We start from the raw sequence: 22,014 nt of genomic DNA on the forward strand, positions 1-22,014 counted from the left end.
TTTTTCATTTCATTTTCGTTTCCATTTTGTAAAGCCTATATAAGGCATCATTTTCATATTTGTGGGGAGGCTGGCTCCACTAGGGAGCACTAGAATTTGAGAGCTCTCTCTTTAATTTTCTTTGTTTTGAATCTTGGGTGGAGAATTGAAGGTGTTCTGTTTCATTCTCCCTCTGAGATTTCTCTTTGTTTTTCTTGCTGCTTTTAATTCACTGCACTTCAAAATTTCAATTCTGTTTTGATTCCCAGCATCCAATTTCCTTTATTCTTCCTGCAATTTAAATTTCCAGTTGCGTGATCTATTGCTCTTTTTAATTTCCAACACCCCAGCCCCTTTACTTTTCATGCAATTTACTTTTCTTGCAATTTAAGTTTCAGCTATTTTACTTTCTTGTTCTTTAACTTACTTGCAATTTTACTTTTTGCAACTTTAATTTCCCTGCAATTTTTACTTTCTGTTGCTCAACTTCACACAATTCACTCTATGTTAGCTTGACTAAACTAATCACCCACTAAAGTTGCTTGATCCATCAATCCCTGTGGGATCGACCTCACTCCTGTGAGTTATTATTACTTGATGCGACCCGGTGCACTTGCTGGTTAGATTTGTGTGTTTTGGGAGAAATTTATTTTTCACCAAAATACTCATCATCCTCTCCATCAATCCCTTCCTCCATGTTCCTATCCAAATCAACAAAGCAAAAATTAATCAAAATAGATGGCGGCAAAAATGAAATGCAATAACTAACTTTTGAAATTTTCATAAATTGACCAAAACTAAGTGTTCCTCATAAATGAAAAACCAACGTGACTTCTTGCAATTGTGCTTATGTGAACACCAAACTTAGTGTTTGGTCATGTGGTACAAAGAATTAGATTCAATTCCTAGGATGTACATATTATGACCATTATGCATCATCATAGGTGCCTTGCACACCAAACTTGTTGTCCACCATAGGATCCATGCAAGAGTTAAATTTAATCCTTGTCACCTTTGATTCAATCATCATGAAGATTACTTTATTATATACTTTCAAACATAAACTAAAAACAATGCAGGGCATAGATCACTTATCATGAAATTCAACACTTTAAGCAATTTGACTCTCATCATTCATACCTATAGCATATGTGGAACACCAAACTTAATGTTTAGCTATATACTTCAAGAAAATGCTTGAGTAGATATCCTAAGATATCTATATGTTCATCGTGCTTAAAGATCATCTTAAGGTGCCTTTAGGCACACCAAACTTAGAGGTTGATCATATGCTTCATGAAATGCTTACTGCAATTATTAAATTGTTTATGAAAGTCTGAATTCATGATACAAAACCATTTGTTATTATTACTAAAGCAGGAAATGAAAAATGCTAAACATGGACTGCCTCCTATGAAGCGCTCGTTTATTGTCACTAGCTTGACATTTGTTCTCTGTTAGGGAGGTTGATGATCATAGTGCCTCGGTTTGTCTCCTCTCACTGTGAGCTTTCTTCTAGTATCTTGTCTGATGATATCTATGTGCTCCAATGAGAGGATCTTGCTGACAATGTAGTATTCAGAAGGATGTGGAGGTGTTTCCAACTGTTGATAAATCAGCTTCACTTTGTCTCCTGGTGAGAATCCTTCTGCTGGAATCTTCTTGTACCTCCACCCCTTAGGCACCTTTTTCTTACTCTTCTTCCCTTTTCTTGATGACTCTTCCTTCTTGGTGATTTCAATGTCAGGAGCTTTCTTCTTCACTGTCCTCTAGTGTCTTTTTTGTAGCTCCTTTTCAGCTTTTCTGTCCTCTTGATCTTTCTGCTTCTCTTCAATCTCAGTCTTCTCCACCAAGGGTGAGTTTGTGAGTGATTCCTTGGGCTTCTCCTTCCAGTTTAAGTCCTCATCCTCAATCTTCATGCAGTTTTCCTTTTTAGCAGGAAGTTGTATTTCTTTGAAGACATTAAGAGTTATTTGTTCATCGTGTGCCCTTAAAATCATCTCTCCTTTTTCTACATCAATGATGGCTCTTGCTGTGGCTAGAAAGGGTCTTTCCAGTATAATTAAATCAGTTTCTTCTTCATCTAAATCTAGAATCACAAAATCTGCAGGAAAGATGAACATGCCAACTTTGACTAGAAAGTTCTCTACCACTCCATTGGGTATTATGAGGGATCTATCAGTTAACTGCAGTGACATTCTGGTGGTTCTTCACTTCTTCTATTGATAGCTTTCTCATCATAGAAAGTGGCATCAAATTGATGCTAGATCCTAAATCACACAAAGCTTTGTCGATTGGTATGTTTCCAATGGTGCATGGTATGAAGAAACTCCATGGGTCTTTGAGTTTTGGTGGTAAGCCTTTCTGAATCACAACACTGCACTCTTGGGTCAGGATCACCATTTCTTTTTCTTTCCAGCTCCTTTTCTTGTTGATGAGTTCCTTGAGGAACTTTACAAGAGTAGCATTTGTTCTAAGGCCTCAACAAGTGGAAGGTTGATCTCCAACTTCTTGAAAATCTCCAAGAATTTGGAGAATTGTTGGTCCTTGATCTCTTTGTGCAACCTCTAAGGGTAAGGTAGTGGAGGAACATATGGCTTCTCCTCCTTTTTCTGCTCCTATGTTTGTGCCTCTGAGACTTGCTTGCTCTTCTTTGAGGCTTGTAGTTCCTCATCCTTCTTGGGATCCTCCTTGTCATGCTCTTCATCCTTTGTTCCCTCTTTGTTGGCAACCTTGTTATCATTCTCCAATGTCTTGCCACTCCTAAGTTGTATGGCCTTGCCTTCTTCCTTGGGGTTAAGAATGGTATCACTTGGGAATGTGTTGCTTGGTCTCTCAACAGGTTGCTTAGATGGTTGCCCAATTTGCCTTTCCAGGTTCCTCAAAGACGCTTCATAATTCCTGCTAGCCATCTCTTGATTCTTCATGAGTTTCTCCATCATTATCTCTAAGTTGGAGATTCTTTGGGATTCTTGATGTGGCTGTGGTTGAGTGTGGGATGTTGATGGTTAATGAAAGTTGGTTGGGGTGTTTGAAGGGTTGTTTTATGGGTAGTATATGTATGTGCGGTTATTGTTTTGGGATTTTTCGTATGGATTGTTGTTAGTGGGGTGGTGGTTTTTATTGCTTGTGTTGCAAAAATTGTTGGGGTTAGAATTCCTCTACTATTGGATCTGGTTTTCTCCCCATCTTATATGAGGAGTTGTATGTGTCCCCATGAAAGTCATTTTGGCCATAACATGGGTTGTGCATGTATTGGACTTGCTCAGGCTGCTGCTCAGTGTTGTATCCTTCACAACTCTCTTTATGTTGTCCCCAAACAGTTAGAGGTTGACTTGTTGTGCTAACTACAGCCAATTGCAATCCGTCTATCCTCTTTGATATCATCTCTATCCGTTGTTGAAGTTGCTAGTGCATTAGCTTGTTCTGGGCTAAGATGACATCCACACCTTCAAGCTCATAGACACCTCTCTTTGGGGCTGCTTGTCTCTCCGAGGAGTAGAAATACTGGTTGTTGGCTACCATATCTATGAGATCATGTGCCTCTTGTGAAGTTTTCATCATTTGGAGTGACCCTCCTAAAGAGTAATCCAAAGCTTTTCTTGCTTTCATAGAGAGGCCCTTATAGAAGTTTTGGAGCTTCACCCATTCACTAAACATGTTGGGAGGACATCTTCTGATTAGTGCTTTATACCTCTCCCAAGCTTCATATAGTGACTCTCCCTCCAATTGTCTGAAAGTTTGCACATTAGTCTTGAGCTTGATGATTCTTTAAGGGGGGTAGAACTTGGCCAAGAATTTGCTAACCAAGTCATCCCAGTTTGTGATGCTTTCCTTTGGGAAGGTTTTCAACTATTGAATAGCCTTGTCCCTTAGAGAGAAGGGAAATAGCAGCAGCTTGTAGATGTCTGGATGCACCCCATTAGTCTTGACAATGTCACATATCCTCAAGAAAATAGAGAGATGTTGATTTGGGTCCTCCGAAGCATTTCCTCCATACTGGCAATTGTTCTGAACTAAGGTGATGAGCTGAGGTTTAAGCTCAAAGTTGTTGGCAATCACATTTGGAGTAAGAATGCTACTCCCATAGTTTCTAGGATCAGGGATAGTATAGGAGGCTAGCACTCTCCTGGCAGGTTGACCATGGTTGTTGGCAACCTCCTCAGGTGGATTGTGCATGTTTTCCTCCATGACTTGATCAAGATCCTCCTCTGAGTCTCCTTCTCCAATTACACCCTTCACTCTTGCTTCTCTTCTAAGTCTCAGGAAGGTTATTTTGGATTCAGAATCAAAGGAAGTAGAGGCACCTCTTCTTCCTCCTGGCATACACAACACAAAACAAACAAAAATGACAAATGAACACTCTATTGCTAGAGTGAATGTTAGAGTTAGTGGACTCAATGTGTCAAACAGTTAATATGATTGTAAGAAAACAAAAGAAAAATGCCTAATCTAGACTATCACCCACTTAGTCATTGTCAATCTAACTCAATCCCTAGCAACGGAGCCAAAAACTTGATGCACGGGAATTTGCACAACACAAATCCCATTCGGCAAGTGAGCCAAATCGTCAAGTAATAACTCACAAGAGTGAGGTCGATCCCACAGGGATTGATGGATTGAGCAATTTTAGTTGGGTGATTTGTCTAGTCAAGCGAATATTGAAAGGTCGATCCCACAGAATATGAATCCACAAGGAAAGTAGAACAACAAAATGTAGAGTACTAGAAATTTAAATGCTGGAAGGTAAAGGACAGAAACTTAAATGGCACAGAATGTAGAGTACTAAAACTCTAGATGTTGAAAGCTAAAGAAAAAGAAACTTAAATGACATGAAATGTAAATGGCAAGAAACTAAAGAACTGAAATGTAAATATCAAGAAACTAAAAGAGCTGAAACTTAAATAGCAAGAAAGTAAAGGCAAGAATGTAAATAGTGATGAAAAGTAAATTGCATGAAACGTAAATGGGAATTGGGTGCTAGAAAATCAAAGAAAGCATAAATTCAAATCAATTAAAGTAAACTCAACACAATTGAAGTGAAGAATAACAAAGAGAAAGATTCATTAGGGATTGGAGATATCATAATCCATCATGAATCGATGGGTCTCAACTTTATTGTCAATCATATGAAGTAGATCTATGGCGGATTGTAATTAATTGAGTCCCAATTCTTTGGCAACCCAATTTCTCTAAACAAAATCAATTTTCCAATTCCTTGATCTAATTGTCATGAGAAGAGGTTAAGTGCATTTCTCTTATCCATAAGCCACACAAGCTCTCAAGATCTCAATTCCTCCCGAATGGTGTTGATCAAGAGAGTTGTGAGAGATAGAGCATCAATCTAATTTCCATGATTCCCCTTTTGAGGCTCACATATAAATTCAATGGATCTAAACCCCCTTCCGAAGTGAATAGATGATGCGTGGAATTTTGTATTGCTACAAATTTCTTTCGACAAGTATACCGAATTTGTCGTCAAGTAAAAACTCACAATATAGTGAGGTCGAATCCCACAGGGATTGATTAGTTGAGAAACTTTAATCATAGGAGTGTTCTAATTAAACTAAACAGAATTGAGTTTAGATTTGAAGAAACTAAATGGCGGAAAATGTAAATAACAAAGAATGTAAATGACGAAAAGTAAATGGCAGAATATAAAGTGCAGAAAGTAAATTGCAGAAAAGTAAATGGGAATGTGGATGATGAACATCTAAGTAAACAACAGAATGTAGAGAATGGGAAGATAAGAATAGGAAAGCTCATTGTGTTTAAGAGTTGTTGCATTATCCGGATCAAGTTCATTCTTATCTCTTCCTCAATCCATGCAACTCATTGATCTCTTGGCAATCCTAGGTGATTGAATCCCAATTCCTTGGCAATTTAATCGCTCTAAGCTTGAACAATTACCCAATTCTTTGATCTAATTGCTCATGGGAAGAGATGAAGTACAATTACTGATTATACCACATGTTTTTCTAAATCAAAGTATTGGTAGGATTATATGTCACTATATCCATCTAACCCCCAATCTAGTCCAACATGAGAAAGCATTTCTAGCATAATTTCCTCATTCCTCTTCTAAGGCTCAGAGGAAATCCAAGTATGAGCAATCTCTCTTCCGGGACAATTACTCAATTGGATGAAGATCGAAAGCTTTCAAGCAAATCAAAGAGAATGAAAAGAAGAAGGTAAGAACTAAGATTGATCCGTTGAATTACAACAGAGTTCCCTCCCCCCAATGAAGTGGGGTTTAGTTGATCATGGCTCTGGGAATGGAAAATGAAAATGTAAATTGCATTGAAAGTAAAGCTGAATTATAGAGAAAAGTAAATTTGGGTGTTTACAATCCTGGAACCCCCCGAGTCCCAATCCCCTTTCTAGTTCAAAACTAACCCTATATATACTACTTCTCTGATCTTCAGTTAAGTTTGCAAGTCTTTGGATGTGGGCCCTTAAGCTCAGTTGAAGCAGTTACAATCTCAGTGAGCTTTGCTAAGCTTGCTGGAAGAGTTTGAGTTGGGTAGCATTCATGTTAGTAAGGCTGTTAGTGTGGTTAATGTTAAGTGTAAATTCCTGGTTCAAAGATGTTAGTGACACTAACTTGGTCACTAACGTCTCCAACCCCTTTGAGTCACATTGACCCCACCGATAGTGGCACTAACGTGGCCACTAACATAGCCTTTCCTAACCCTTAATCACGTTATTGGTGTTAAATTCACCATTAACGTCCAAAACATCCTTTCCTCCACGTTAATGGCTCATGTTAATGGCATTAACAAGGCCATTAACGTGGGTTACCTTGGCTTCGAACACGTTAGTGGTGCTAACTTCACCACTAACGTTGCAAACTCACCCTTTATCCACGTTAGTGGTGGCCACTAACGTGGGCTTCTCTAGCCATTCCTCACGTTAGTGGTGTTAACTTCACCACTAACGTCTTGAGCTCTTCCTTCTTCCACGTTAGTGCCCACGTTAGTCGCACTAACATGGCCATTAACGTGGGCTTCTTGGCTTTCGAACACGTTAGTGGTGTTACCTTCACCACTAACGTTGCAAGCTATCCCTTCTTCTACATTAATGGCCATGTTAGTGGCACTAACATGGCTCTTCTCTACTTTCTCTTACCTAAAATTAATCAAACAAATTGCATCAAAACCTTGCTCTAATCACGAGATAATGCATCACTTATTGCAACAATCAATCCTTGCTTTATTCTCATGAAAATATTTAGAATTCATAATGTTTGATTGAATCAAGGTATGAATGCATACTCAACCAAATACTTGCTTATTGCCTAAGAAAATGCATGAAACTATCCTAAAACATCCCCAAAATGGCTTGTGAAACTAGCCAAAATGCCCTGGCATCAATAGATCAAAATGAACATAGAAGTTATCTCTTAGCTACAACAAGCGGATTGAGAAGAAGAAGAGTTTCATTCAATCATGCGAATTACAATAGAGATCCTCCCCCTAATGATGTGGGGTTTAGTTCACCATTTCTCAACAAAATAAAAAAGACAAGAAAAGTACATGAAAGTAAAACAAAGTACAAAAGAAAATGACTCAGGGTTTCCCAATTAGGGTCCCTGCTTCCCAGCCTCTTTCTAACTTCAAAATATATCCTATTTATACACTTTCTAGATCAATCTTCAATTCATTGGATGTGGGCTTTGGCCTTAGTTGAAGCAAGTTAGGAGTGACTCTTTTTGACGTTGACATAGATGTTAGCTCACTAACGTTCATAAGCTTGCATGGGTGCCATTGAAACTGGAATTGGCCTTGGCGTTAGTCACCAACGTTTAATGCACTAACAGTGGCAGTAACGTTGCATGCATAAGCCACTTTGGGCGTTGCCACTGGCGTTGGTCACTAACGTTGGTGCACCAACGTTCTTTCAGTCACGCATACGCATCGCCCATGCGTATGCACACTAGCAATTTTTCCAGCTCCAACTTGAGAATTTATCGAAGACGTTAGTGTGATAACTTGAAGTAATGTTAGCACACTAACATTGGCACCATATTTTGCTAGTAACGTTGGTGAGCCAACTTTGGGCCACCAACGCTACTCCTCATGCTTGGCAACGTTAGTGGGCAACGTTGGTGAGCCAACTTTGGTCCACCAACGTTGCTCCTTATGCTTGGCACAACGTTGATGGGCAAAGTTGGTGAGCCAACGTTAGCCACCAACGTTGCTTTCCCATTCCTTAACAACGTTGATGGGCAACCTTGGTGAGCCAACTTTGGATACCAACATTGCCTCCTCCTTCTCTGCAACATTGATGGGCAACGTTGGTGAGCCAACTTGGGCCACCAACGTTGCTTTTCCTTCCTTGAGCCAATATTGATGGGCAACGTTAGAGAGCCAACGTTGATGGGCAACGTTGGTGAGCCAACTTGGGCCACCAACGTTGCTTCCTCTGCTTCTTCTCTGCCCTTTCTTTGCCTCTCTTTACCTATTATCAACCAAAGAAATGAATCAAAGCTTTGCCATAATCACAAGATAATGCATCATTCATTACATCAAGTAATTCTTGCATTAATCTCTTGAATATGTTCATAATTAACAATGTTTGATAGAATCAAGAAATGTATACATTAATCATCCAAATGCTTACTTATTGCCTAAGAAAGTGCATGAATCCAAGTAAAAATAATGAAAAAGGCTTGTGAAACTAGCCTAAGATGCCTAGCCATCAACAACACTCCGGAAGAGATCTCAGAGAACTTTTCAAACAAGAAACAGAAAATACAAGCATGGCAACCGAATAGAACAATGAAGAAGATGCAAGGGAGGTTCTTGGTGACTTCACTGCACCAACTTCTAACTTCTATGGAAGAAGTATCTCCATACCTGACATTAGAGCAAATAACTTTGAGCTTAAGCCTCTATTAGTCTCTCTAATGCAACAAAATTGCAAGTTTCATGGACTTCCACTGGAAGATCCACATCAGTTCTTATTTGAATTCTTGCAAATTTGTGACACTGTAAGGACCAATGGAGTGGATCCTGTGGTCTACAGACTTATGCTTTTCCCTTTTGCTGTTAAAGACAAGCTAGGATATGTTTGGATTCTCAACCTAAGGAAAGCCTAGACTCTTGGGAAAAGTTGGTCAATGCTTTCTTGGCCAAATTCTTTCCACCTCAAAAGATAAGCAAGCTCAGGTAGAAGTTCAAACCTTCAGACAAAAAGAGGGTGAATCCCTCTATGAAGCTTGGGAAAGATACAAGCAATTGATCAGAAGGTGTCCTCCTGACATGCTCTCAAAATGGGCTATCATAGGTATCTTCTATGATGGCCTATCTCAGATATCCAAACTGTCCTTGGATCATTCTGCAGGTGGATCACTCCACTTGAAGAAAACGCCTGCAGAGGCATAGGAACTCATTAAAATGGTTGCAAACAACCAATTCATGTATACTTCTGAGAGAAACCCTGGGAACAATGGGGTAGCTCAGAAAAAAAGAGTCTTGAAAATTGACACTCTGAATGCCATATTGGCTCAGAACAAAATCTTGACCTAACAGGTCAATATGATTTCTCAGCATTTGATTGGAATGCAAGCTGTAACTAGCAGCACTCAAGATACCTCCTATAATGGAGATGCCTATGATCCAAATCAACCCATGATGGAAGCGGTGAATTACATGGGAAAACCCTATGAAAAAACCTGCAACTCCTTATGGAGGAATCATCCTAACCTTTCATGGAAGGATCAACAGAAGCCTCAACAAGGCTTCAACAATAATCAAGGTGGAAACCCAGAATAGGTTCAACAACAGACCACCATTCCCATCTTCTCAACAACATATAGAGACTTCTAAACAGAGGCTTTCTGACTTAGCAACCATAGTCTCTGAACTCTCTAAGACCACTCACAGTTTCATAACAGAAACTATGTCTTCCATCAGAAATCTGGAGGTACAAGTTGATTAGCTGAGCAAAAGAATCCCTGAGACCACTCCTGACACTCTTCCTAGTAACACTAAAGTGAACCCAAGAGAAGAGTACAAGGCCATCACTGTAGAAGCTGAGGCCGAACCTGAAAAGAGTAATCTGGCGCTGAACACCAGTAAGGAAGTCCTTCCTGGGTGTTCAACACCCAACAAGCCACCATCACTAGCATTGAACGCCAGTAAAGAGGTCCTTACTGGGCGTTCAACACCCAACAAGCCACCATCACTGGCGTTGAATGCCAGTAAGGAGGTCCTTACTGGGCGTTCAACGTTCAAGGCAGCACAAAAGCTGGCATTGAACGCCAGCAAAGGCACACAAGCTGGGTGTTCAACTCCCAAAGAAACACAAGTCCTAGAATTGAATGCTATAATAGGGGTAGTTGGCAACCCTAAGCCCACTGAGAACTCCCCTATTGAAGAACTAATAACACCTAAGGTTCATAAGGAGCCCATTAAAGTTCCCTTGAATGCCTGGTTGATGATCATAGAATCTGAAGAGTACTCTTCCTCTGATGAGGAAGAGAAAACTAGGGAAGAGAAAGTTGCTCGGTACCTAAGACTTCTCATAAAGCTGAATGCCAAGATGTTTGATATAGGGCCATTGGAGGAAGAACCTCCAGTGCTCACCAAGGAACTCAATGCCTTGGTTTAGCAGAAACTACCTCAGAAGCTGCTGGATCCCAGACGCTTCCTGATTCCCTGTACCATAGGCACCATTACCTTTGATAAGGCTCTGTGTGACCTAGGGTCAAACAAAAACCTTATGCCACTGTCTGTAATGGAGAAGTTGGCAATCTTTAAGGTACAAGTTACAAGAATCTCACTAGAGATGGCAGACAGGTCAATGAAAAAGGCGTATGGTCGTGTAGAGGATGTCTTAGTAAAGGTTGAGAACCTTTACATCCCTACAGATTTCATAATCTTGGATACTGGGAAAGAAGAGGATGAATCCATCATCCTTGGAAGATCCTTCCTAGCCACTACCAATGCCATCATTGATGTAGCAAGGGAGAGCTGATTTTACAGTTATGGGAAGACCACATCTTGTTCAAGATGCCTAGCCCTAACTCTCCCTCTGACTTCCCAACTTCTCCTTTGGATTTCTCTTTGGATCTCTGGGTACTCATTCTTTTTTAGCCTAAAAGGGACTTCAGAAATCACCCTTTTCTTTGCCACTACTTCAGAGAAGTGGTCTTGATGAGCTTTGGTGATGAATCTCTCCATCTCCCAAGATTCGGAGGTGGAAGCAACTGCTTTTCTTTTCCTCTTTCTAGAGAATTCTCTAACTTTGGATGCCATAAGTGGGAATGGAAAGCAAAAATCAAGGCTTTTCCAACAGCAAACTTAAAAGCTTTGCTCATCCCTAAGCAAAATAAGAAGAAAACAGTAGAGGGAGAAGAGAATAGAGGAGATAGAGGAAGAGAGGAAAATTCTGCCAAGTGGGGCTTTAGTGTATGAATGGTGTGTGTATGAAAGGTAGAAAGAATGGGTATTTATAGGAGTGGGATATGTTGGAGTTTCGAATGAATGGGTGGGAATTGGGTGGAAAATTTTAAATTTGAAGAGTGTCGGGGTTGGTGAGAGTTATGATGGTTTTGGGAAGAGATATGGATGTGATTGGGTTAGAGTTTATAGGGAAGAGTATGTAGGGAAGATTCAAGGTATGAGACATTAAAAGGTGGGATAAGTTGAGATTCTGTGGGACCACTGATCCTGAGAGGCTAGGGAATTCGAGTTCCCTGCCCCATTGTGGGCATTGAACGCCCAGCTCCTGCTCCTGGCTGGTGTTCAATGCCAGCAATGTGCCTCTTATTGGGCGTTGAACGCCCATTAGGTTGTTCTTACCTGGCGTTCAACGCCAGGTCTCTGCCTCCTAGCTGGCGTTCAACGCCAGCAATGCTGCTCCTCATGGGCATTGAGCGCCCACTTTGGCTTCCTTGTCTGGCATTCAACGACAGCAAGGTCTCTGCTCCAGGGTGTTCTGTTTTCAGTTCTGACTGTTTTTCTGTTCTAACTACTGCACATGATCACAAACTTAAAGTAAACATGAAAATTAAACTGAAATAACTTAAATAAATGTAAAGAAAAACAAGAAAACATTAATTATTGATGGGTTACCTCCCAACAAACGCTTCTTTAACGTCACTTGCTTGACGGTTTGCTCCTTACGGAGATGGATAGGGGCTCAAAATTTTGCCCCTTACAGTTAACTTCTTGCCTGTGCTCTCATGGATGAGCTCCACATGCTCTAGAGATAGGATCTTGTTATCTCTGTTTGGAATCACTGGGTTGTCAGTGAAGACTACTCTCATTTCAGGTGAGAGGCCTTCAGTAGAGATTTTCTTATCCATCCAACCTTTAAGTACTTTCTTCTTAGTGCCTTTATTCTCCTTGCTTGCCAATGGCTTCCCAACACCAAAGTTAGAGTTGGTGTCTGGGGGTTTTGTATAACTTTGCACTGAGAGAGAAGGTTGGAACACTAGGTGATGCACAACTGTTTCTCTGATCCTATCCCAGAAGTTAGGATCTTGATGGTGCAAGAGTTCTATGCTAATACATGGGTCACTAAAAACTATGACACTAGTGTGAACCCAAATCCAAAAAATTGGAGCACCATGGTCCAAGGGCGACCCATGGATTTCAGCCCAGAGAGTCTAAGGTTGGCACTCCATTTGCCAATGATGCAAGGAGACCCACATCCTTACACTAAGAGAGTCAATTTTGACCAAAAGTTGGACCAAGTCCTTTCAGATATTTGTGTGGAAAGAGCTCAGTGGAAGAGGGATGCTCAAGGCAAGCCTATCCAACTGAGAAGGCTTGACCTCAAACCTATAGCTAGAGGACGGTTGGAATTTATCAAACGCTCTATCATCCCTACTAGAAATTGGTCAGAAGTGATCATTGACAGAGTCATCATGATTCATTGCATCATGATTAGAAGTGAGGTGGAATTACATGAGGTAATACCTCAAGAGTTGTACAAGAAAGCTGAAAAGCCTTCCACCTTAGCAAGGTTGGCATTCCCCCACCTTATCTGTCATCTATGCAATTCAGCTGAAATTGTCATAAAAGGAGACATTCCTATTGAGGAAGATAAGCCTATCACCAAGAAGAGGATGGAACAAACTAGAAAGCTAGCACATGGACCATAGTAAGAGCATATGGAGCTGCCTCAACAAGAAATCCATGAGATGCCTCAAGGGATGCATTTTCCTCTCTAAGGCTACTAGGAGCAATTACACACTTCTCTAGAATAATTAAGCTCCAGCATAGATCAACTAAGGATGGGAAATCAAGAGCATTCCACCATCCTCTATGACATAAGAGAAGATCAAAGAGCCATGAGGGAAGAACAACAGAGGTAGGGGCGTGACATAGAAGAAATCAAGCACTCCATTGGATCCTCCAGAAGGAGTAGTAGTCACCATCACTAAGGTGGATTCGTTACCTTTACTCCCCTGTTGCCTATGTTATTTTTGTTTTGATGTATTTTGTTTTATTGTCTATTTCTGGTGCATGATCATCTGTCTTTATGTCATAAAGCCATGAAATATTCCATGCATCTCTCACCTTGCTTAATAGAAAAATTATTTTATTGAAAAAGAAAAGTAAGATGCATGAATTTCGAGTTGTATATTAAGAATAGTTCAATTATTTGATGTGGTGGCATTACTTTTGTTCTCTGAATATATGAATAAGCAATGCATATTTGATATTGGAGTTAAGAATGTTGGCTCTTGAAAGAATGAGGATAAAAGTGAAGTATTATTGGTGATCTGAAAAATTCAAAAATTGATTCTTGAATCAAGAAAAAGCAGCAAAAAGCAATAAAAGAAAAAAATACATGCGAAAAAAAAAAGCTGAAAAAGAAATAAAAAGCAGAAAAAGCTAATAGCTCTTTAAACCAAAAGGCAAGAGCGAAAAGCCAATAGCTCTTAAAACCAAAAGGTAAGTGATAAAGCGAGAATTCTTTGTATAGTTTGGAATCAATCAAAACAAGCATCAATTCGTTGGTAGCATAGTCCAAACTAACAATGAATTCTCACGATCAAATGTTAATTTCAATTAAAGTAACCGAGATCAAGAGTAATTCAACCTCAGGTCGTTCTCCCTAGGAGTTGCAATGAAATGTTATTATCATTGGCTATGAGGGATTTTTTGGGGTATTGGTTGAAAGAGGTAAGAAATGTAAATGACAATAAAATAAAGATGCATGAAATTAAATGAAAAGCAAGTAAAGGCAATGAAAATGGAAATTGAATGCTAAAAAGAGCTCTTGGTGAGAATTGGGAAATTAGAAATTCCTATCCTATTTATGGACCACAAATATGGCAATTGTGTAGAATTAATCCCAATTAGTCAATCCTACTTGAAAATTAGTCAAAAGGGCATAATTGATTCCAATCCCTAAGTCCTAAGTCAACACTAGTGGGTCACTTAGAGTCAAGGAAAACCAAACCAATTAACAATCCTCACACAATACAGAATGGACATCTACAACTCAATTTTACCAAAACACCCAATTTCTCAATCAAGAGTGTGAAAATTAAACATGCAAGATATTAAACATCAAAGCAATAAAAGTCAAAGCAAGGAATTAAAAGTCAAAGCAATAAAACTTCAAATGCAACAAACCTCTTGGCAAGTAATTGAGAACTAAGGCTACTTATCCTAGCCATTGACCACAAACACATGATGATTATGAAGAGTTAATCCTACTTAGTCAACCTTACATCGATAATAAGTAAAATAGGCATAGTTGAATTCAATCCCTAAGTCCTAAGTCATCATTATTGGGTCACTTAGATTCAAGGGAAACCAAACCAATTAACTACCCTAATATATCAAACAAGAATGGACATCAATGAGTCAAGGGTCACCACAGTCATCAATTCCAAGCCAAGAGTGGAGAAAAACTAAGTAAAGACCAAGCCAAGCATTTTATCAAACACTTGGTGTGCATGAAAATAAAATCAAATTAAATTGCATAAAAATAAAAGCTAACTACCAAAAGCAAGAAAATAGCAATAACAACTAAAGAAAGCAATAAATGAACATAAAACATAAATTGCATTAATTAAAATTGAAATTAACAAAAGTATCCATAAACATAAAAATGACAAAAGAAAGGAAATAACAAGAGAAATAAAGAAGATAAAGACAAGAAAGCATGAAAACATAAAGGAAACTACATTAAGACAAGAATTAAAGACTGAAATTAAAGGAAATTAAACTAAACCTAACCTAATTCTATAGAGAGGGGGAGCTTCTCTCTCTAGAAACTAAGAGAAGAGCATAAGAAAAGATAAACCTAATTGCCCCCCTGTTTCCACTTGGATTGGGGTTGAAATAGCTTCAGAAATGAGTTGGATTGGGTTTTGGAGGCCCAGAATTCACCCCAGCGATTTGCATTAATGAGCTCACATGCCTCATGTCACGCGTATACGTGGGTCACACGTAGGCGTCGCCTGGAAAAATTCACTTCCATGCGTACGCGTGGGTCACGCGTACACATCGCCATGCTCACACTTGTGTTCGCGCACACGTTGCCTGTGCGCACGCACAAATCGCTGAACTTCCAAACTCTATTTCTTCTTGGTTTCTTCCCTTTTGCGTGCTCTTTTTCTCACTTTTTCAACCCATACTTGCCTTGGAAACCTGAAATCACTTAGCAAACACATCAAGGCATCATATGGAATTAAAGTGGATAAAATTTAGCAATTATAAGGCCTAAAAAGCATGTTTTCACTTTCAAGCATAATTTAGGAAGAAATCATGAAACTATGCTATTTTAATGAATAAGTGTAGGAAAAGTTGATGAAATCCACCCAAATAGAGCAAATAAATACCATGAAATGTGGATTCGTCACATCCCCACATTTAAACGATAGCATGTCCTCATGCCATACTCAAGAAAGAAACAAGGGTTATTACATTTATTCAATGCAAGTAAACTACCTACATGCAATCTATCTACATGAATGCAACTACTTAGTCAAAATAAATCCATTTCTAAGAAAGCATATATGATCATAAGAGTTAAATCAATCTAAATCAAGTCAAATCCATAATTGATTAGAGCTATTAAAAAGAATTAACAACTTGCAAGATAAACAATTAAGCATAGGTGAAAACATGTAATCGAGCGATTGAACGCTCACCGGATGTGTATCCGCTCTAATCACTCAAGTGTATAGGGTCAATTCACTCATTTCTCTTCTAATCATGCTTTCTAAGATTTATCTTTCATCTAACAATCAACACTTATTCAATGTATGCATACAAATATCATGAGGACTTTTCATGGTTGTAATGGGGTTAGGGTAAAGGTAAGGTTATATATGGTCAAGTGAGCTTAATATTTGCATCTTTGAATAGCCTAAGCTCTCACCAAACCTACTTAACAACCTATACAATTCAAAGCAAGCCTAACTACCCATTTCTCACTTTTCTTACACACTCATGCATTTTCTTTTTAGTCACAACTCATATGCATTTTTATTTCTAAAACTTTGGGGAATTTTATCCCCTTTCTATTATTTTCTTCTCTTCTTTTTTTTAATATATATACAAAAGTGACAATGCATATAGTTTAAGTAATGGATGCATAAGCATGTACCCAATTCCTAAGATTTTCAACAAAAATACAAAAATCCACTTTTACCTCGACCAAAGTTCCCAAACTTCCCCACACTTATATGATACACTCTCACTAGCCTAAGCTAATCAAAGATCCAAATAAGGGATATTTATTTGTTTTTCACTTTAAGTCTAGTTATGTGCTACCTTAAGAACAAAGGGGATTGAGATAGGCTCAAAGTTGGTTAACAAGCGAGGATAAAAGGGTAGGCTATTTGAGATAAGTGAGCTTAATGAAAAGATGGCCTCAATCACATAAATGCATATATACATCAAACAATGGACATAAAGAATCAAACAAATCAAAGATTACAATCATAAAAAGAGAATAACACACACAAGAATAAAAGTAGTGGTTATATGGTGTAACCACACAATTAGGCTAAAACAACACACAAGGTTGTGTGTTCATAACTCAAAAACATGTTCCACAATATATTTCAAGCAAGTTTCAATCAAAAGTACCAACTCAAATCAATTAGGATACCAATGCCCTATATAATGGAAAGTTTCTTGGAAAATTTTCATTATATTAACTAAGCTTATTATATATATGCAAAAAAACGCAATAAACTAGGAGAGAATGTAATTCAAGTTCTAAGATATATACAAACTAAAAAGAGAAAATGAAACTAAGAACTCAAGAAGAAGATGAAAGTGTTAGGATTAGAGTATCTCACCCAAGATGGTCGATCGGAGACGATCTCCCCACACTTACGGATTTGCACAGTCCTCCGTGCACTCAAAGGTGAGCTAGGGGTTGAAGTAACTTCAGATTGCCACCTTCAGCTGGTGGATCAATCGGCTGATGTATGCTCTTTCTCCTACTTCCCTTGTTGCTTACGATGAATCATTCATGAAAAATAGGAAATAACACCGTAAGACGAGTGAATGGAAAAACAAGGAAGCATGGAATGTTGGAATGAGGCGGTATTCACTAGAATGAGGTTAGTGACTAAGTTTGTGACATGAAGAAAACAAATGTATGAATTCTAAGTTGTGCACGATTTAGAACACAGACACACTAGCATGGTAAGCTAGGTCACAATTAGACAAAATAAGCATGCACCTCATTCATTCTAGTGTGCTTGAAATACTCTAAAGAAAACTTGTAGGTTAAGATAAACAAAAAAGCAATAAAGAGGCATGAAAGTATTCAAGTAAGAATCAAGGAATTGTGAATTGGATAATGAAGCAACACCTAATTGACATGAAGTGAAAAAATAAGACAAGCATAGTCCACAAAGTTTAAAAAGCTCAAAAAGTGTCATTAGGCAAGCTTGTGATCCAATTTCACAATTCTCAATGTTAATGCATCAAATAGGTGACTTAAATAAAAATCAATCACAAACAAGCATCACCTAACAAAAAAAATGCATCAACTAAGAACAAATTGCCTATCTATAGATAATGAAATTTGGTGGCCAAAACATGCAATTTAGAAATCCAAAAGCATTCTCAAAGGCAATGTTAGAAGCACTTGGTATGTGCAAACATTAAACATGAAGAACTCAACACCAAGCAACAGTTTACAACCTCAATAAATAGTACCAACAATAATAATTCAGCAGCAATATCTCAACACAATTAATAAATCAACTCAATTATCCTACACTTAGCATCAAAATAGAAAATTAAACTAACTAAGCTAAATAACTAACTAACTAACTAACTAACTAAAGGTGAGTGTCGTGCATGGTGAAGTATGGTGGTGAGTGGTGGTTTAAGAGGGGAAAAGAAAGAGGGGAAGAGAAAAGAAGAGAAGAAATAGAGACAAGAGAAGAAAAAAGTGTATTAGTGAGAAAATAGAGGAGTGCGACGCACACAGGGCCGTGCGCGCGCACAAGGGGTCACGCGTACGCGTGGTAGACGCGTGCGCGTGATGCTTGTGAAAAAGGGAATCGACGCGTACGCATAAGGAATGCGTACGCGTGAAGTGGAGAAAATGCAAGGTGACGCGTATGCATGAGGGACGCGTACGCGTCAATGGGAAAACTGAAATAGGTTGTGTGTTCACACTATGCGTGCAAACGCTATAAACAGAGGCTTTATTTCGAGGTGTGTGTGGGCACAGGTCTGTGCCCACGCACAGAAAGGAAAAAAAATTGTTTTTTCTTTAAAATGGGTTAGATCATGTGTGCGCGCGCACACAGGTCCGTGCGCATGCACAGGAACAAAAGAGGGCCGGGGTTCATGCGCACAGCATATCCTAGCACTGCGAACAGGGGCTGCAAAGATTGGTAGTTTGGAATCAATCAAAACAAGCATCAATTCATTGGTAGCATAGTCCAAACTAACAATGAATTCTCACGATCAAATGTTAATTTCAGTTAAAGTAACCGAGATCAAGAGTAATTCAACCTTGGGTCGTTCTCCCTAGGAGTTGCAATGAAATGTCATTATCATTGGCTATGAGGGATCTTTTTGGGGTTTTGGTTGAAAGAGGCAAGAAATGTAAATGACAATAAAATAAAGATGCATGAAATTAAATAAAAAGCAAGTAAAGGATATGAAAATGGAAATTAAATGCTAAAAAGAGCTCTTGGTGAGAATTGGGGAATTTGGGATTCCTATCCAAGTTATGGACCATAAATATGGCAATTGTGTGGAATTAATCCCAATTAGTCAATCCTACTTGAAAATTAGTCAAAAGAGCATAATTGATTCCAATCCCTAAGTCCTAAGTCAACACTAGTGGGCCAGTTAGAGTCAAGGGAAACCAAACCAATTAACAATCCTCACACAATGCGGAATGAACATCCACAACTCAATTTCACCAAAACACCCAATTTCTCAACCAAGAGTGTGAAAATTAAACATGCAAGAAATTAAACATCAAAGCAATAAAGTCAAAGCAAGGAATTAAAATTCAAAGTGATAAAACTTCAAATGCAAGAAATCTCTTGGCAAGTAATTGAGAACTAAGGCTATCTATCCTAACCATTGACCACAAACACATGATGATTATGAAGAGTTAATCCTACTTAGTCAACCTTAAATCGAAGATAAGTCAAATAGGCATAGTTGAATTCAATCCCTAAGTCCTAAGTCAACACTATTGGGTCACTTAGAGTCAAGGGAAACTAAACCAATTAACTACTCTAATATATCAAACAAGAATGGACATTAATGACTCAAGGGTCACCACAGTCATCAATTCCAAGCCAAGAGTGGAGAAAAACTAAGTAAAGACTAAGCCAAACATTTTATCAAACACTTGGTGTGCATGAAAATAAAATCAAATTAAATTGCATAAAAATAAAAGCTAACTACCAAAAGCAAGAAAATAGCAATAACAACTAAAGAAAGCAATAAATGAACATAAAACATAAATTGCATTAATTAAAATTGAAATTAACAAAAGTATCCATAAACATAAAAATGACAAAAGAAAGGAAATAACAAGAGAAATAAAGAAGATAAAGACAAGAATGCATGAAAACATAAAGTAAACTACATTAAGACAAGAATTAAAGACTGAAATTAAAGGAAATTAAACTAAACCTAACCTAATTCTAGAGGGAGGGGGGAGCTTCTATCTCTAGAAACTAAGAGAAGAACATAAGAAAAGCTAAACCTAATTGCCCCCCCTTGTTTCCACTTGGATTAGGGTTGAAATAGCTTTAGAAATGAGTTGGATTGGGTTTTGGATGCCCAGAATTCACCCCAGTGATTTGCATTAATGAGCTCAAGTGCCTCGTGTCACGCGTACGCGTGGGTCGTGCGTACGCGTCGCCATGCTCACACTTGTGCGTGCGCACGCGTCGCTTGTGCGCACGCACAAATTGCTGAACTTCCAAACTCCATTTCTTCATGGTTTCTTCCCTTTTGCATGCTCTTTTTCTCACTTCTTCAACCATACTTGCCTTGGAAACCTGAAATCACTTAGCAAACACATCAAGGCATTTTATGAAATTAAAGTGGATAAAATTTAGCAATTATATGGTCTAAATAGCATGTTTTCACTTTCAAGCACAATTTAAGAAGAAATCATGAAACTATGCTATTTCAATGAATAAGTGTAGGAAAAGTTGATGAAATTCACCCAAATAGAGAAAATAAATACCATGAAATGTGGATTCATCAGTAAGAGCAAGGATCCAAAGGCTTTGAGCATGAATGGTTAGGAGGGCCTAAAAGAAATATCTTAGCCTAAACAGTTCAATTGAGCTGCTTCCCTAACTATATGCTTGTGGTGTGAAGGTGTAAAGTGAAAAACTTGTGACTGTGCAGTTAAAGTTGTGGTCCAAATCAAAGAGTATGCTTAAGAACTCTGGACACCACTAGCTGAGGATTCTAGAAAAGCTGAATCTCAATCCAAAAGGGTTCACCCAGTTAAGTGTCTGTGGCATTTATGTATCCGATGGTAATACTGGAAAACAAAGTTCTTAGGGTAACGGCCAAGACACTAAAGAAGCTATGTTCAAGAATAAAAAAGAACTTAACTAAGAGAATCAATAGTATCATCTGGATTCTAAGTTCCTAAAGATGCTAACTATTTCGAGCTTCAATGGAAAGTGAGATGCCAAAACTATTCAGAAGCAAAAAGCTACTAGTCCCGCTCATCTAATTAAAACTAAGTTTCATTGAAAACTCTGAAATTTACTATATCCTTCTATTTCTTTTTATCCTACTTTGTTTTTGGTTGCTTGGGGATAAGCAACAGTTTAATTTTGGTGTTCTGATGAGCAGATATTTTATACACTTTTTGGCATCATTTTCATATAGTTTTCATTATGTTTTATTTAAGTTTTATTATAATTTTATAAGTTTTAATGAAAAATTCATATTTTTGGATTCTAATTTGAGTTTGTATGTTTTATGGTGATTTTAGATATTTTCTGGCTAAAATTGAGGAGCTTGAGCAAGAGTCTAATTCAAAGACAGAGAAAGAACTGCAGATGCTGTCAGGATCTGACCTCCATGCACTCAAAAGAGATTTTCTGGAGCTACAGAAGTTCAAATGGCACCCTCTCAATAGCTATGGAAAGCTAAAATCCAGGGCTTTCCAGAAATATACAATAGTCAAAACTTTGCTTTGGAAATGAAGGCCCACAACTGGCGTTCAACGCCAGCCACCAACCCCAGTCTTGGCATCCAACGCACATAAGGGGGTAGCTAGCGTCCAACGCCCTTTAGGGGGTCCCAAGCCAGTGTTTAATGCCCCTAAGGGGTACTAGCTCATGGGAAACACTCAAGCTCAGCCCAAACACTCACCAAGTGTGCCCCAGAAGTGAATTTTCGCACTACAAGACTAGTTTATCTTATTTTCTGTAATCCTTAATTACTAGACTAGTATATATAGAACAAAGATTACCCTTGTGAGAGATCTTTGCCCATTCGAACCTTTCATTATTATTTTCTGTATAGTATGAGTTGCTAACCTTCTAAGGTTAAGGTTAGGAGCTCTGCTGAGTTTCATGGATCAATAATA

Source organism: Arachis ipaensis, chromosome B01, assembly GCF_000816755.2.
Source record: "Arachis ipaensis cultivar K30076 chromosome B01, Araip1.1, whole genome shotgun sequence".
Classification (NCBI taxonomy): Eukaryota; Viridiplantae; Streptophyta; class Magnoliopsida; order Fabales; family Fabaceae; genus Arachis; species Arachis ipaensis.